General features: G+C 40.6%; 1 protein-coding gene across 3 annotated transcripts in view; it reads left to right on the top strand.

Moving 5' to 3' along the window:
• Positions 1-4,969: 4,969 nt before the first annotated feature.
• LOC137627820 (zinc finger protein 26-like) overlaps positions 4,970-12,536 on the top strand; it is a 142,787-nt gene continuing 135,220 nt past the window's right edge. Inside the window, exon 1 of one of the 3 annotated variants that reach the window (XR_011041229.1) lies at positions 4,970-5,710. The gene's annotated coding sequence lies outside the window, so the exon portion shown is untranslated. The remainder of the gene's footprint in view (positions 5,711-12,536) is intronic. The other 2 variants (XM_068359194.1, XR_011041228.1) reach the window with 2 other exon arrangements.

The following is a 12,536-nucleotide window of genomic DNA, read 5'->3' as shown; positions in this document are numbered from 1 at the left end:
CCCAGTTTCAACACTTTCTTCTTACATATTTCACCCTTGTAAGTAGATTTATCAACTTACTTTTTTCTAGATAGTGTAATCAAAGCTATTCAATAGTACTCCCACATTTTCATGAACTTATTCGTTGTTATTAGTTTTCTTGGAGAATATCTTGTGATTTTTTTTATTTTTTATTTGATGAATTACAAAACCCCTCTTTAGCAATCTTTAAAAAATCATAATGTAATAATTGTCTCTATTAAAGCGTTGTTGGGTGTGGGGAAGTACAATTTATCATTTCTATTGACGAAAATTATTAAAAGTAACAACTTTCTTGTACTACCAGTAGAAGGCATTATTAAACATGTATTTGCCGAGTTCTTTCAGTCCTCAGCTGCAGTCACTTTTTAGCCTCTTCGTATACATCCTTTCTCGCTTAAATTCGTCCATCTTGCAGAATGACCTCATATGCCCAAGTGCCAAGTCTTTTTATCTAAATTCATAAATATAGTAAAGAGTAACAACAGTATGGCTACGAATGGGCACATAGAGTTGATTCAATGTGCTTAGAATATGCTGGCCCTGTGTGGCTTATATAAAACTTCGAAGTTTTGTGACTTACAGTTTCGTCCCATTTCTTTCCATGGATGTCAAATGAGGAAGAAAAATATCAGTGATCACCTTTGTTTTTTGTTGTCCTCGTTTTGGTCAACATTGCTTGGTCCATCCCAGGGCATCCTTTGTTTCTTTGCCAATAGTAGGTTGACCAAGGCACCAGCCACCCGTTGAAATACTACCACCAGAGAGTTATTAGGTCTTTTGACTGGCCAGACAGTACTACATTGGATCCTTCTTTTTGGTTACGGCCCATTTTCTCCTTAACCCACATATACAGCGAATAGTCTGACCCATTCTTTCCACATTCCCTCTGTCCTCATACACCTGACAACGCTGAGATTGCCAAACATTTCTTCTTCGTTCAATGGTTTATCTACTGCACTGCAATTGTTCAGAGTCTACTTTCCTCAGGGTAAGGATAGAAGAGACTTTACCCATGATAAGCAGCTCTTCTAGGAGAATGACACTCCAAAATCAAACCATTGTTCTCTAGTCTTGGGTAGTGCCATAGCCTCTGTACCATGGTCTTCCACTGTCTTGGGTTAGAGTTCTCTTGCTTGAGGGTACAATTGGGCACACTATTCTATCTAATTTCTCTTCCTATAGTGTTTTTTTTTAAGTTTTTATAATAAAGATTTATTTTAATGTTGTTAGTGTTCTTATGTTTTCATTTCAATCGTTCATTACTTTGTAGTTTATTTATTTTCTTTCCTCACCTGGTTTTTTTTTCCTTGTTGGACCCCTTGGGCTTATAGTATGTTGCTTTTCCAACTAGGGTTGCAGCTTAGCTAGTAATAATAATAACAATATTTACTTACTTTACTTTGATGTCTGTTTTTTCCGGTCCCATACAGCAGGGGAACCCCACTCTCTACACGACCTCCACTGTCGTTTTACCTTGTTCGTTCACAGTATCTATCTTTTCAAGTCACATATTGTTAATTTACTGTTAAATCGTCAATAATAATAATAATAATAATAATAATAATAATAATAATAATAATAATAATCATTATTATGATAATAATATTTGGAATCTCTTCATGTCTTTTAGTATATTGGTGTTGTTCTTCTTAAATGTATTGAAGTTCTTGCATCAATTCAGTATTTGGCGCCCATTCTTACTTTTACTTTTAAGGGTTTATTTCTCGCCCTCCATCAGACACTAAGAGTCTGTTCAGGCGGGCCTTGACGTGTGAAAATAATTTCTTTCCAGTTAACATTTTGCTCTGTATCTTTTCAGTTATTCGCTAGCATTTGTATTCAGGCTTAATGGTTTTCAGAGCACTATTGTAACACTTTCCAAAGAGATAAGTCTTTATGTTTTTCTTGAAAGCTGCCACATTTTTGCTATTCTTGACATCAAGTGGAAGGTCGTTGAAGAGTCTCGGTGCAGCATAACAAAACGTTCTTCCTCCTATTGCATGATTCACACTAATTTCGAATAGTCTATATGTGTCATCAGTATGTCTAACTTAGAATATATTTATTGAATATTTTCTAAGTTCTATTCCACACCCTTTTATCAACTAAATTATCTATGTTGACTTGTATTCCTACATAAAATTATCTTTCAATTAATAGGTGTGTTGGATATTTTACATATAGCGGTGTCTTCTTATTGCGATATATTTCATATTTTCATTTTAGACTCTTTAATGAGTAAGCAGTGTGCTGGGCAAGGTAAGCGATTGTAGACACTGATGCCGAAATTTGGTTTTGCAATTATGTTGCATCTTTCACTTATTTATGCATTACCGCTCATTACACATGCTACAGAAACGTATCACAATGCATTATTATACATCACTAATATTTTAAGTATTCATCAGAATAACTACCATTGATTTATACTTAATCAATTATTATTATTATTATTGTTGTTGTTGTTGTTATCATAATCATCATTTGATAAGCTGCAACCCTATTTGGAAAAGCAAAATGCTATCAGCCCGAGGGCTCCAACAAGGAAAATAGCCCAGTGAGGAAAGGAAAGAAGGAAACTACAAGAAAAGTAATCAACAACTAAAATATTTTAAGAGCAGTAACATTAAAATAAATACATTATATATAAACTATAAAAAAACTTTAAAAAAAAAACAAAAGGAAGAGAAATAAGATGGAATAGTGTGTCCGAGTGTACCCTCAAGCAAGAGAACTCTACCCCCAAGATAGTGAAAGACCATGGTACAGAGGCTATGTTACTATCTAAGACCAGATAGTACTTTACATATGTGACTTTAGATTAATAATATTTGAGATTTAATATCAAGCCTTTTAAGTTTCTTCCATTATGTTCCCCGTTTTGGCCAATGTTTCATATGTAAATAAAGGTGTAACAAAACACTTGCTATTCCAAATCTTAAATGTTTTGGAAGATTTAATTCTAAAGCATTCTCATCTTCGCCTATTTTCATTCCTGTGTGCCTCTGCGGATATTCAATTTCCCCCATTTAATAAAAATTAGTATGTGAATTTTATCATCATTGTTATTATCATTGCTGTTATTGTGTTTTCATCAGTTAAACGCCTTTATTCATCATCAAGATCCACAAGACTCTTTTATAAATAACAACACAGATATTTAGTCATATGATGGAAAAGGAGAGGTGATTACAGAAGTGGCAGTATTTGTTGGTGTCAGCTTTTTCGTCTGTCACCAAACCAAAGGACCAACATGTATGACCTCGTGGAGGGGTCTCACCCTTCCTTTCTTCCACGAAGATAAAAGTACCCTGCTACGATAGATGAGCGGTGGTTGCTAGGCAGATGCTAATGCCTAGTTGTGAGAAGGCGTTGGTCCTTGAAAATGCTAAGTGTTGTAAACCCATTTCTTTTGTTTATAACTTATAGAATTGTGATGTACTCCAATGAAACGTCTCTCTTCCGAAAAAAAAATATTGTATTCCTAGTTACCTCTTAGGTATACAAATTATGTCAAACATTCATTTTGTTTTATATCCCCCAATGTCAAGCATTGCTAAATAAAAAAAAAGTCTGTCTTGTGAAAACTCATCTTTTAAAAAATCAGAAAAGGAAAGGAAAATATATTATACCTTAAAATAAAGTCTTTTTCCTTTGGAAATTATTTAAGAAAAATTACTAAATGATTTGTTTCCCATCTCAAATAAACATGAAAAATGTACTGAACATCCAGGTTATGTTGTTGTAGTGCCGGGACACAGTTAAGTCTAATGTGCAAGACAACGTCCTGCATCGTAAAGTTGCTAATGTGAATCCAATAAATCCTCGAGCATTGTCTGGACCTGAAGGTCATTGAGGACATGACATCACCATACTTCTGGGGCAGCAGATACAGGGACTTTGCCGCCAGTGGGCGGGGTACAGAACGAGAAGGGTATCCTGGCGGGCATGAATGGCATGTTGCTGGTCCAACTAGACGCGATTATCGACTGTGGCACTGTGCCTGTATCACGGCTCTTGGCATTGCAAGAGAGGTTACACCCTGGAATGGTCTTTGTATCAGGGGCATGGTTTAGCTCAAAAACTCATTATTATGTTGGATTTGCAATGAGACAACAGGATCCACAACGATGTTTATTGTAAGATAACAGATAGCAGACTGACCTCCATAAATCCACAACGGTAATCATATCCCATTTGTAGACTATACTTTTAACGCTATCCACTATTGTTTTTCGTTACAATTAACACTTATAAAAATCTGATTAATTTTCCCCAGTGTTTGATAACTTTAATAACTTGAATTTCAACTGTTACTAAATCGTCTTTACTTATGGTCAGATAATAAAGAACATTTAGACTTTATGATAAGTTCATCAAATTCCCTTATCACTTTTCACTGACTGTAGGATAAGCGTATGTCATACCAACAATCTTAGTGATAATGTCCAGTCAGGTGAACTGTGAAGGTGGAAAATAAAGTGGATTTTTGTTTGTTGGACAAGTTAAATTTTGTCTTGACCAACCACTCTTTTGCAGACAATTTTCCTGTTCTTGATTTATATGTTTGTCTAACTTTGACTTCAGGATTCAAGTATGCTTTGTAGTAATGCGTAGCTTTGGCAGGAGTGGGTCTGGGACGCTTTGCAATAAACGACCAAGATGAGAATAGAATGATTGGTTGACTTGGAGTTTTCTGGCATCCCGACATGTAAGGTGATTGACGCTGATATCATCTGTTATGAATAAAGAATAAAAAGGAAATTTAATTCAAAGTAATAAAAGCAAAGATGCCTAGTCATAGAGGTATCCTATACATACCACTGAGACCGGCCTCTTTTAAAAGCCCCGCCACCAAATAGACATAGAATCGACACACCCCCAAACAAAATAAGTAGGTCGAACTTCTTCGGAAGAGTACTAGCAAAGTACCAGTCTACCAGACTCCTGAACGATGATGACCTTATGGTATCCTGGTATTCCAGGTGCCTCGATGCTTTTGATATCAATATTATGACGTCCTATTTACATTATTACAGGTATGAAACATAAGAACAATCTGTGGTCTCATACAGATATTTTATTCGCAGGAATATGTGAATAAGTTCAAATGCCATGTTCTGTTTGCATGACCTGTACTGTAATTTTGGATATTTTACATATTCAGTTAATCATCATAAATAGAAGAGTAATTTAATTGTTATGACGAGAAATACTGAAAATAACAACACACCAACTTTAACAAATTGATGTATAACAACTGCACTATAAGCACACATTATTCATAACCAAAGTAAGGCTGTATATATGTTTAGGGAAATGAAAAATCAAAACATATGCTATAAACAAATCTTTAAAATAGACTGTAAGCGAATTGAATATAGCCCCGTATTTTGTGTTCGATTCTCTGCCTTTCAAATAATAACCACAATTTACGATAGGATTGTTTCATATCAACATCTTGTGAATGAAGGAAATATTTCAAATCCTATTGAGATCATTTAGATTCCGAGCTATCATGGTAAATCAGAAAATGGTTTAGCCTTATTGAGCAGCACCTCCAAATTAAGTTGAAAATGCAACACTTCGAACACATTGTTTGGAAACGCCATTGTATAGACTAAGGCCAAAGTGCAATGTGTGTTGATGCAGAGCGGGAAACCTTTTTATATTTTGATACAGAGAATACGTAAGTAATTGAAAACCACGTTTCCATTACACTTTATGTCTATTTCAAGTTGTATTAGTATTTAATGAATGACGGCTTCGGTAAATGGTGTAAATTATCATCCAATTGACACGATTCATTTCACCAGGATTATGCTGTGTTGAATCAAATTTTTTGCCGACTCTGCAAGATCGGTACCACAAGATCTAACTTGGAAATTCTTTATCCTTTTTTTGTGTGAGCAAACTTTTAATTTAGGGGATAGCAGCTGGGTAAAATGGACAACGGTGGCCTAGCCTATGTTTAAAACATGCTCGTGTATCCCGTCATTGGGTATTATTGTAATGTATTACAGGGTAATGTAACCTAGGGAAAAAAACTAATTTTTTATTTCTATAGAAAAATGTCCGATTGTCCAGTAATCAATTGGGTAGTTTCTAGACATGAAAAATATTTTACAAAGGAGACAAATTGGATATGACATAACCTTATAGATGGAGCCGATTGTAAGTGCTTTTGGGACAGACCTGGTGTAAAATTTCAAAAGTTGGAGCCTTTGTAGGTTGACGGCCAGATCCCGTAGAAAACTGGAATATTCTGAACTGGCCGTCGTTCCAAAAATGATTTTGGCAGGAGAAGCTAACTTAAAAAACCCACCCAACCTATGCTAGAAGCCGTATCCTTACTCAGGGGGGCTTCGCCCCCCGGACCCCCCCCCTTACACAACAGTTTCCTTACCTACGAGTACGACAGTAGAAGCTAACTTAAAAAACCCACCTAACCTATGCTAAAAGCCGTATCCTTACCCAGGGGAGCTTCCCCCCCCCGAACACCCCCCCCCTTACATAACAGTTTCCTTACCTACGAGTATGACAGGAGAAGCTAACTTAAAAAACCCACCTAACCCATGTTAAAAGCCGTGTCCTTACCCATGGGGCTGCGCCCCCCCCCGGACCCCCCCTTACACAAGATATTTAAGATCCGTATACCATTTCCAAACGTTTTTATTCTATACAAGATAACAGTCGGAGCGATAATAAGCAAATTAGGACGCTTGGCCGTAGCGCTATAAACTACCCCAAAAGTTATGCCTAAAACAATATTCTAGAAGGTAACAACACAGAACAGCACCTTATCTAAAGTTTGCCACTTAATCTAACCTAGGAGCCATATCCTCACCTACTTAACTACTGGTAGGCTTAGTCCCCTTGCGACCCACAGACTGCCGCATTCTTAGCTGATCCCAAGAATAAGTCTCAATCCTGTGTTTGCTTTTCAACCTACTTCACTCCTGGCAAGGTAACACGGAGCCTTTGTATATCAGCGGCCAGTTCCTCCAGTGAGCATAAAATATTGGCACCAACTAACTTAACCCCCCCCCCCCACCTAACCTACAAGCTGTGTCCTTACCTACTTACCTAACGGAGGGGGGCTAACACCCCCTTGCGATCCCCCATACACTGTCGTACCCTTAGCCGTCATCATCCATACAGGTGGTCGCTATCATACATACATCCCGGTAGCACTAGATCATAATATTTTATAAATTATAGGGCTACCTAGTATAGTATTTCATTAAGAAATAAAACTTCTCCATAAAGAAAATCTTATTTTCAATATTAAACTTACCCGATAATCATGTAGCTGTCAACTCCGTTGCCCGACAGAATTCTACGGGAGGGATACGCCAGCTATCACTATACTAGAAGGGGGTGTACTCACAAGCGCCACCTGTGGCCAGGTACTACAGTACTTGTTGTTGACGCCACCTCACTTTTTCCTCTGTCGTGCTTCCGGCAAGACGTTCTTGGATACGCTTATGATTTTGGAGTATTGTTCACGGTTTGGTGAAGTTTTTCTCTAAAATTTGCAGCTATTCGCTATACTAGAAACTTCTATATTAGCTTAGTTAGCTTTTGGAATTAATTTATTATGGTGACGAAGAGAGTATGAACTCTCTTTCACCTTTAAATGGCCGACCCTTCCCTTAGACGGAAGTGTTGGTGTCTAAGAGAGTATAGACTCTCTTTCTTAATTTTGCTTAACAAAAGTTATAGATTTATTTTATATCTCTCCGCCTTTTATAGGCCTCTTCGATTAACTTCCTTTTATTATAAAATTATTAAAATTAATTTTTATATTTGTTTATATTCGACCTTTCCTAATGGTAGGCGGTCTTTTCTTGTACCGAAGTTAATTAACATTGAGCCCGTCATTTCGGTTTTACCTGTTAACATATTATGCTATTTTAATGTTTTTGAAAGAATTTCTTTGATAGTCTCGTACTGTTTTCAAAGTTGAACTAACGTTTTGTTTTGTCTCTGCAGTTGTTGACGTTTCAGAACGTTCAACTTGCGTTCTATCGTTACGATAGAGAGAGAATTTTCACGGTGTCACGTTGCAGTAAGAGTAACCGTGTCTAGCGTTTTGTTCATTCTTTCTTAACTTAATGGTTTTAATTCTACAAAGGAACTTTTCATTTTGGGAAATATTTTCCTTTAACAATAATATGTTTTAACGATATATATGATTGGGCTCTTCTCTCAGGTTCTAAGTCAAGAGAGAGAGAGAGAGAGAGAGAGAGAGAGATAGAGACGGAGGGAGAAAGAGGAGGATAAACGTTTCGTTCAAGCGAGTAACGTTGTTATCGTTTTTGCTCTTCTCCCTAGTCTCTTTAGGGGAAGAAGGTAAACGTTTCTAGAGTTTTTCTTGTTCTCAAGCTTTATGCGGTGAGAGATTTTAAACGTAGTTTATTTGATCTAGTGTTTAGTCTCTTTCCAGCCACTGAATTATTTATCTTTCATTAGATTTTTCTGTTACATTGTAATTCTGTTTTCGCAATTACTAACTTTTGAGAAAGGATAGAATTGCGTGTTTCAGGTACAAACCACTTAAAGTTTCGAGTTCAGTGAAATAAGTGCAAACAGAAAATCAAAAGTGATAAGTGATTAGCGCAAAGTGTGTCAGTGTTGTGCGTGAGGGTACTTCTGTGCGTGCCAGTCGTCCTCCCAGTCCGGGACCTCTTGCAAGCTCCCAAGCCCAGGGGAGAAGCAATGTCCAAGGGCAAAAGGGTTCGGCAGGCCTTGATCGGCGCACAGAAGTATCCTCGGTGGTTGCGGGCGTGTCTTAAGAGACCGTCACTCCCACCCGCAGACGATTGAGCCCTTATTTTGCTCGTCTGCAGAAGAAATTTCGGGGAGAAAACGCTGGTCTCAGGTCTCAAGACCTCTTAAACGTAAAGTCCAGACCTATGCCAGACGTACGAAGTTAGAGTTCAACAACCCGGATGCAGTCATTGGGTTAGCTCTGACTCTCCTCAGTCTCAGGTGACTGCACACCTCCTAAGAGAGGTAAGGCGATGCCACAACAGACCTTATCGTCTGTTGATCCCAAGACGACTTTGCTGCAGTCCATGCAGTCGCAGCTTGGGGTCTTAATGCGTGAGTTTCAGGCTGGGAAGGTTACACCTCCTCCTGCGAACGCTCCGCCTCTCCGCAGTCCAGTCTGCCAGGCGTACGAAGTTGAGGTTCCTCAGGCTACCTTACCGCGTTCTGAGTTGCCAGTTACCAGCGGTGTGCAGCAACCTCCGCCTCCTCCTGCGAGAGCTCCGCCTCACCGCAGTCCAGTCTGCCAGGCGTACGAAGTTGAGGTTCCTCAGGCTACCTTACCGCGTTCTGAGTTGCCAGTTACCAGCGTTGTGCAGCAACCTTAACCTTCCTTAAGGCAACCTCAGCAATGGGAGCAGGAGTCTTATGCCTTACTTCCTCCGCTTCCGCTTGCGGTTCCACCAGCGAGGCAACAATCTCTTGAGGTACGACAACCTCTTCCATCAATGAGGCAGCCACCTCAGCACTCGCTGCAGCTTAGGCTAGCTCCTCAGGAACCTCAACTCGCGAGACAAGAACTGCGTTCTGCGCAGCCGCTATCTCAACTCTCGCAGCTCACACCTCAGGAACCTTAACTCGTTCCTCAGGAACCTGCTACTGCGCATCCGCAACCCTTACAGCAAGCGCAACTCTTGAGGCAGCAACCTCATGCTATGAGTCAGCCACCTCAACGCATGCATCTGCCACTTTCTCCTCAACTTGAGAAATAACAAATGACAATAATAACACCTCATTACTTTCATAACTTGCATTTGTAATCATATACATGTAGGCCTACACAAACATTATGATAATGGAGGTTATTTGTCTTACTTATATAAAAATATATATGTATTCCTTGCAATATATTTTTAACAATATCGCAAAATATGGCAAAAATATCTTCAAAACAAAAATGAATCATGAGTTATGAATGTAAGGTAAATATTATGTTGATATTAAAACCCCATGCAAGCATGCATGAAGCACTCTAGCACTGGTCATGGAATTTCTGAGAAATGTTAAACGCCATGCAACACGCTCTGCTTACCTTACAGCATGCTCTACATACAGCATGCTCTGCATACAGCATGCTCTGCATACAGCATGCTCTGCATACAACATGCTCTGCATACAGCATGCTCTGCATTCAGCATGCTCTGCATACAACATGCTCTACATACAGCATGCTCTGCATACAACATGCTCTGCATACAGCATGCTCTGCATTCAGCATGCTCTGCATACAACATGCTCTGCATACAGCATGCTCTGCATACAACATGCTCTACATACAGCATGCTCTGCATACAGCATGCTCTGCATACAACATGCTCTGCATACCTTACCGCATGCTTCTCAGTCATACATCTTTGGTTGTTGCCAACTCATTAGACTGTCAAGCAGTTTCATAATGTTGCCTTCTAGTCTGCTGCTTTTGCACCATTGAAACCCTCACTGAGAGAACTTAACTTTTCTCGGATATGGTCCCTGTAGATGAGAAAGTGCTTTTCTCCCTCCTTCTGATATTCCCTTGAGGACTCTGTCATTTGGAGAGGAGCCTTTAGCTGCGTAGCCTCCTATGGACTTTTATTTAAGGATAACATGCTTCCAGGGAAAGTAATGGTTCCACTTCAGTCACTAACCCCGTCTGTTACCACACCTGCTCCCATAGACCTTGAGCTGTGTTGCAAGACATGCAGTCCAAGCTTAGTCCTTGTTAAAGGATTTTTTGTTTACGGAGTCAGTGTGTCACTGGGAAGACGTTCAACAACCAGCAGAAGTGACTTGTTGTGACGCAGTGCGGCAACCTCAGCAACCCGATAAGGAGTTGTCTGTACGACCCAGACAGTCTAGACAGCTTCGGGTTGTCACTGTACTTCCTCGCTTCCCCATGGTTGACAGTTCACAGACTGTGCAGCAGTACCATGATCTTGTGTCCGGCTCCGTCAGACGACTGGCTTTTAAGAGCTCCCACAAGTCGTCGCTGTCTGGAAATTCTCAGATGGACTATGGATCTGACCAAGGAACTGGGCCTCCTGGTCAATTTTGAGGAGTCTCAGCTCATCCCATCCCAGACCATTGTCTCCCTGGGTATGGATCTTCAGAGTCGAGCTTTTCGGGCTTTTCCGTCGGCCCCAAGGATCTTCCAAGCCCTAGATTGCATCCAGAGCATGCTGAGAAGGAACCGATGCTCAGTCAGGTAGTGGATGAGTCTAACAGGGACACTTTCATCGCTGGCCCTGTTCATCGTGTTAGGGAGAATCCACCTCCCCCCCTTCAGTATCATCTAGCTGCTCACTGGATAAAGGACATGACGCTAGAGACGGTCTCAGTTCCTGTTTCCGAAGAGAGGAGGTCTTCTCTCGCGTGGTGTAAGAACAGCTTTCTTCTCAAGGAAGTCTACCTTTGGCTGTTCAGAAACCCGACCGCCGTCTCCTCTCGGACACATCAGACACGGGCTGGGGTGCGACTTTGGACGGACAGGAATGATCGAGAACATGGAATCAGTAGCAAAGGACACTTCACATCAATTGCAGGAGTTGTTGGCGGTTCTTCTGGCCTTGATAAACTTCAAGTCCCTCCAGCTTAACAAAGTGGTGGAGGTGGACTCTGACAACACCACAGCCCTGGCTTACACCTTCAAGCAGGGAGGGACTCTTTCGTGAAGTTGTTCTAGATCGCAAGGGACCTCCTCTTCTGGTCTAAAGATCGAAAGCTCACGCTGGTAACGAGGTTCATTCAGGGCGGTATGAATGTCATGGCAGATCACATCAGCTGGAAGGGTCAGGTCATCCCCACAGAGTGGACCCTTCACAAGAATGTTTGCAGCAGACTTTGGGCCCTGTGGGGTCAGCCAACCATAGATCTGTTCGCTACCTCGATAACCTAGAGACTCCTATTGTATTGTTCTCCGATTCCAGACCCAGCAGCAGTTCACGTGGATGCTTTTCTGCTGGATTGGTTCCATCTCGACCTGTATGCATTCCCGCCGTTCAAGATTGTCAACAGGGTACTTCAGAAGTTCTCCTCTCGCAAAGGGACACGGCTGACGTTGGTTGGCTCCTCTCTGGCCCGCGAGAGAATGGTTCTTAGAGGTACTGCAATGGCTGGTCGACATTCCCAGGACTCTTCCTCTAGGAGTGAACCTTCTACGTCTACCTCACGTAAAGAAGGTACACCCGAACCTCCACGCTCTTCGTCTGACTGCCTTCAGACTTTCGAAAGACTCTCAAGAGCTAGGGGCTTTTCGAAGGAGGCAGCCAGAGCGATTGCCAAAGCAAGGAGAACATCCACTCTCAGAATCTATCAGTCTCAAGGGGAAGTCTTCCGTAGCTGGTACAAGACCAATGCAGTTTCCTCAACCAGTACCACTGTAACCCAGATTGCTGACTTCCTGTTATATCTAAGGAAAGTAAGATCCCTTTCAGCTCCTACGATCAAGGGTTACAGAAGTATGTTGGCAGCGGTTTTCCGCCACA

Source organism: Palaemon carinicauda, chromosome 35, assembly GCF_036898095.1.
Source record: "Palaemon carinicauda isolate YSFRI2023 chromosome 35, ASM3689809v2, whole genome shotgun sequence".
Classification (NCBI taxonomy): domain Eukaryota; kingdom Metazoa; phylum Arthropoda; class Malacostraca; order Decapoda; family Palaemonidae; genus Palaemon; species Palaemon carinicauda.
The sequence above is the reverse complement of the archived record's forward strand: the minus strand, read 5'-3'. Positions and strand labels throughout refer to the sequence as shown.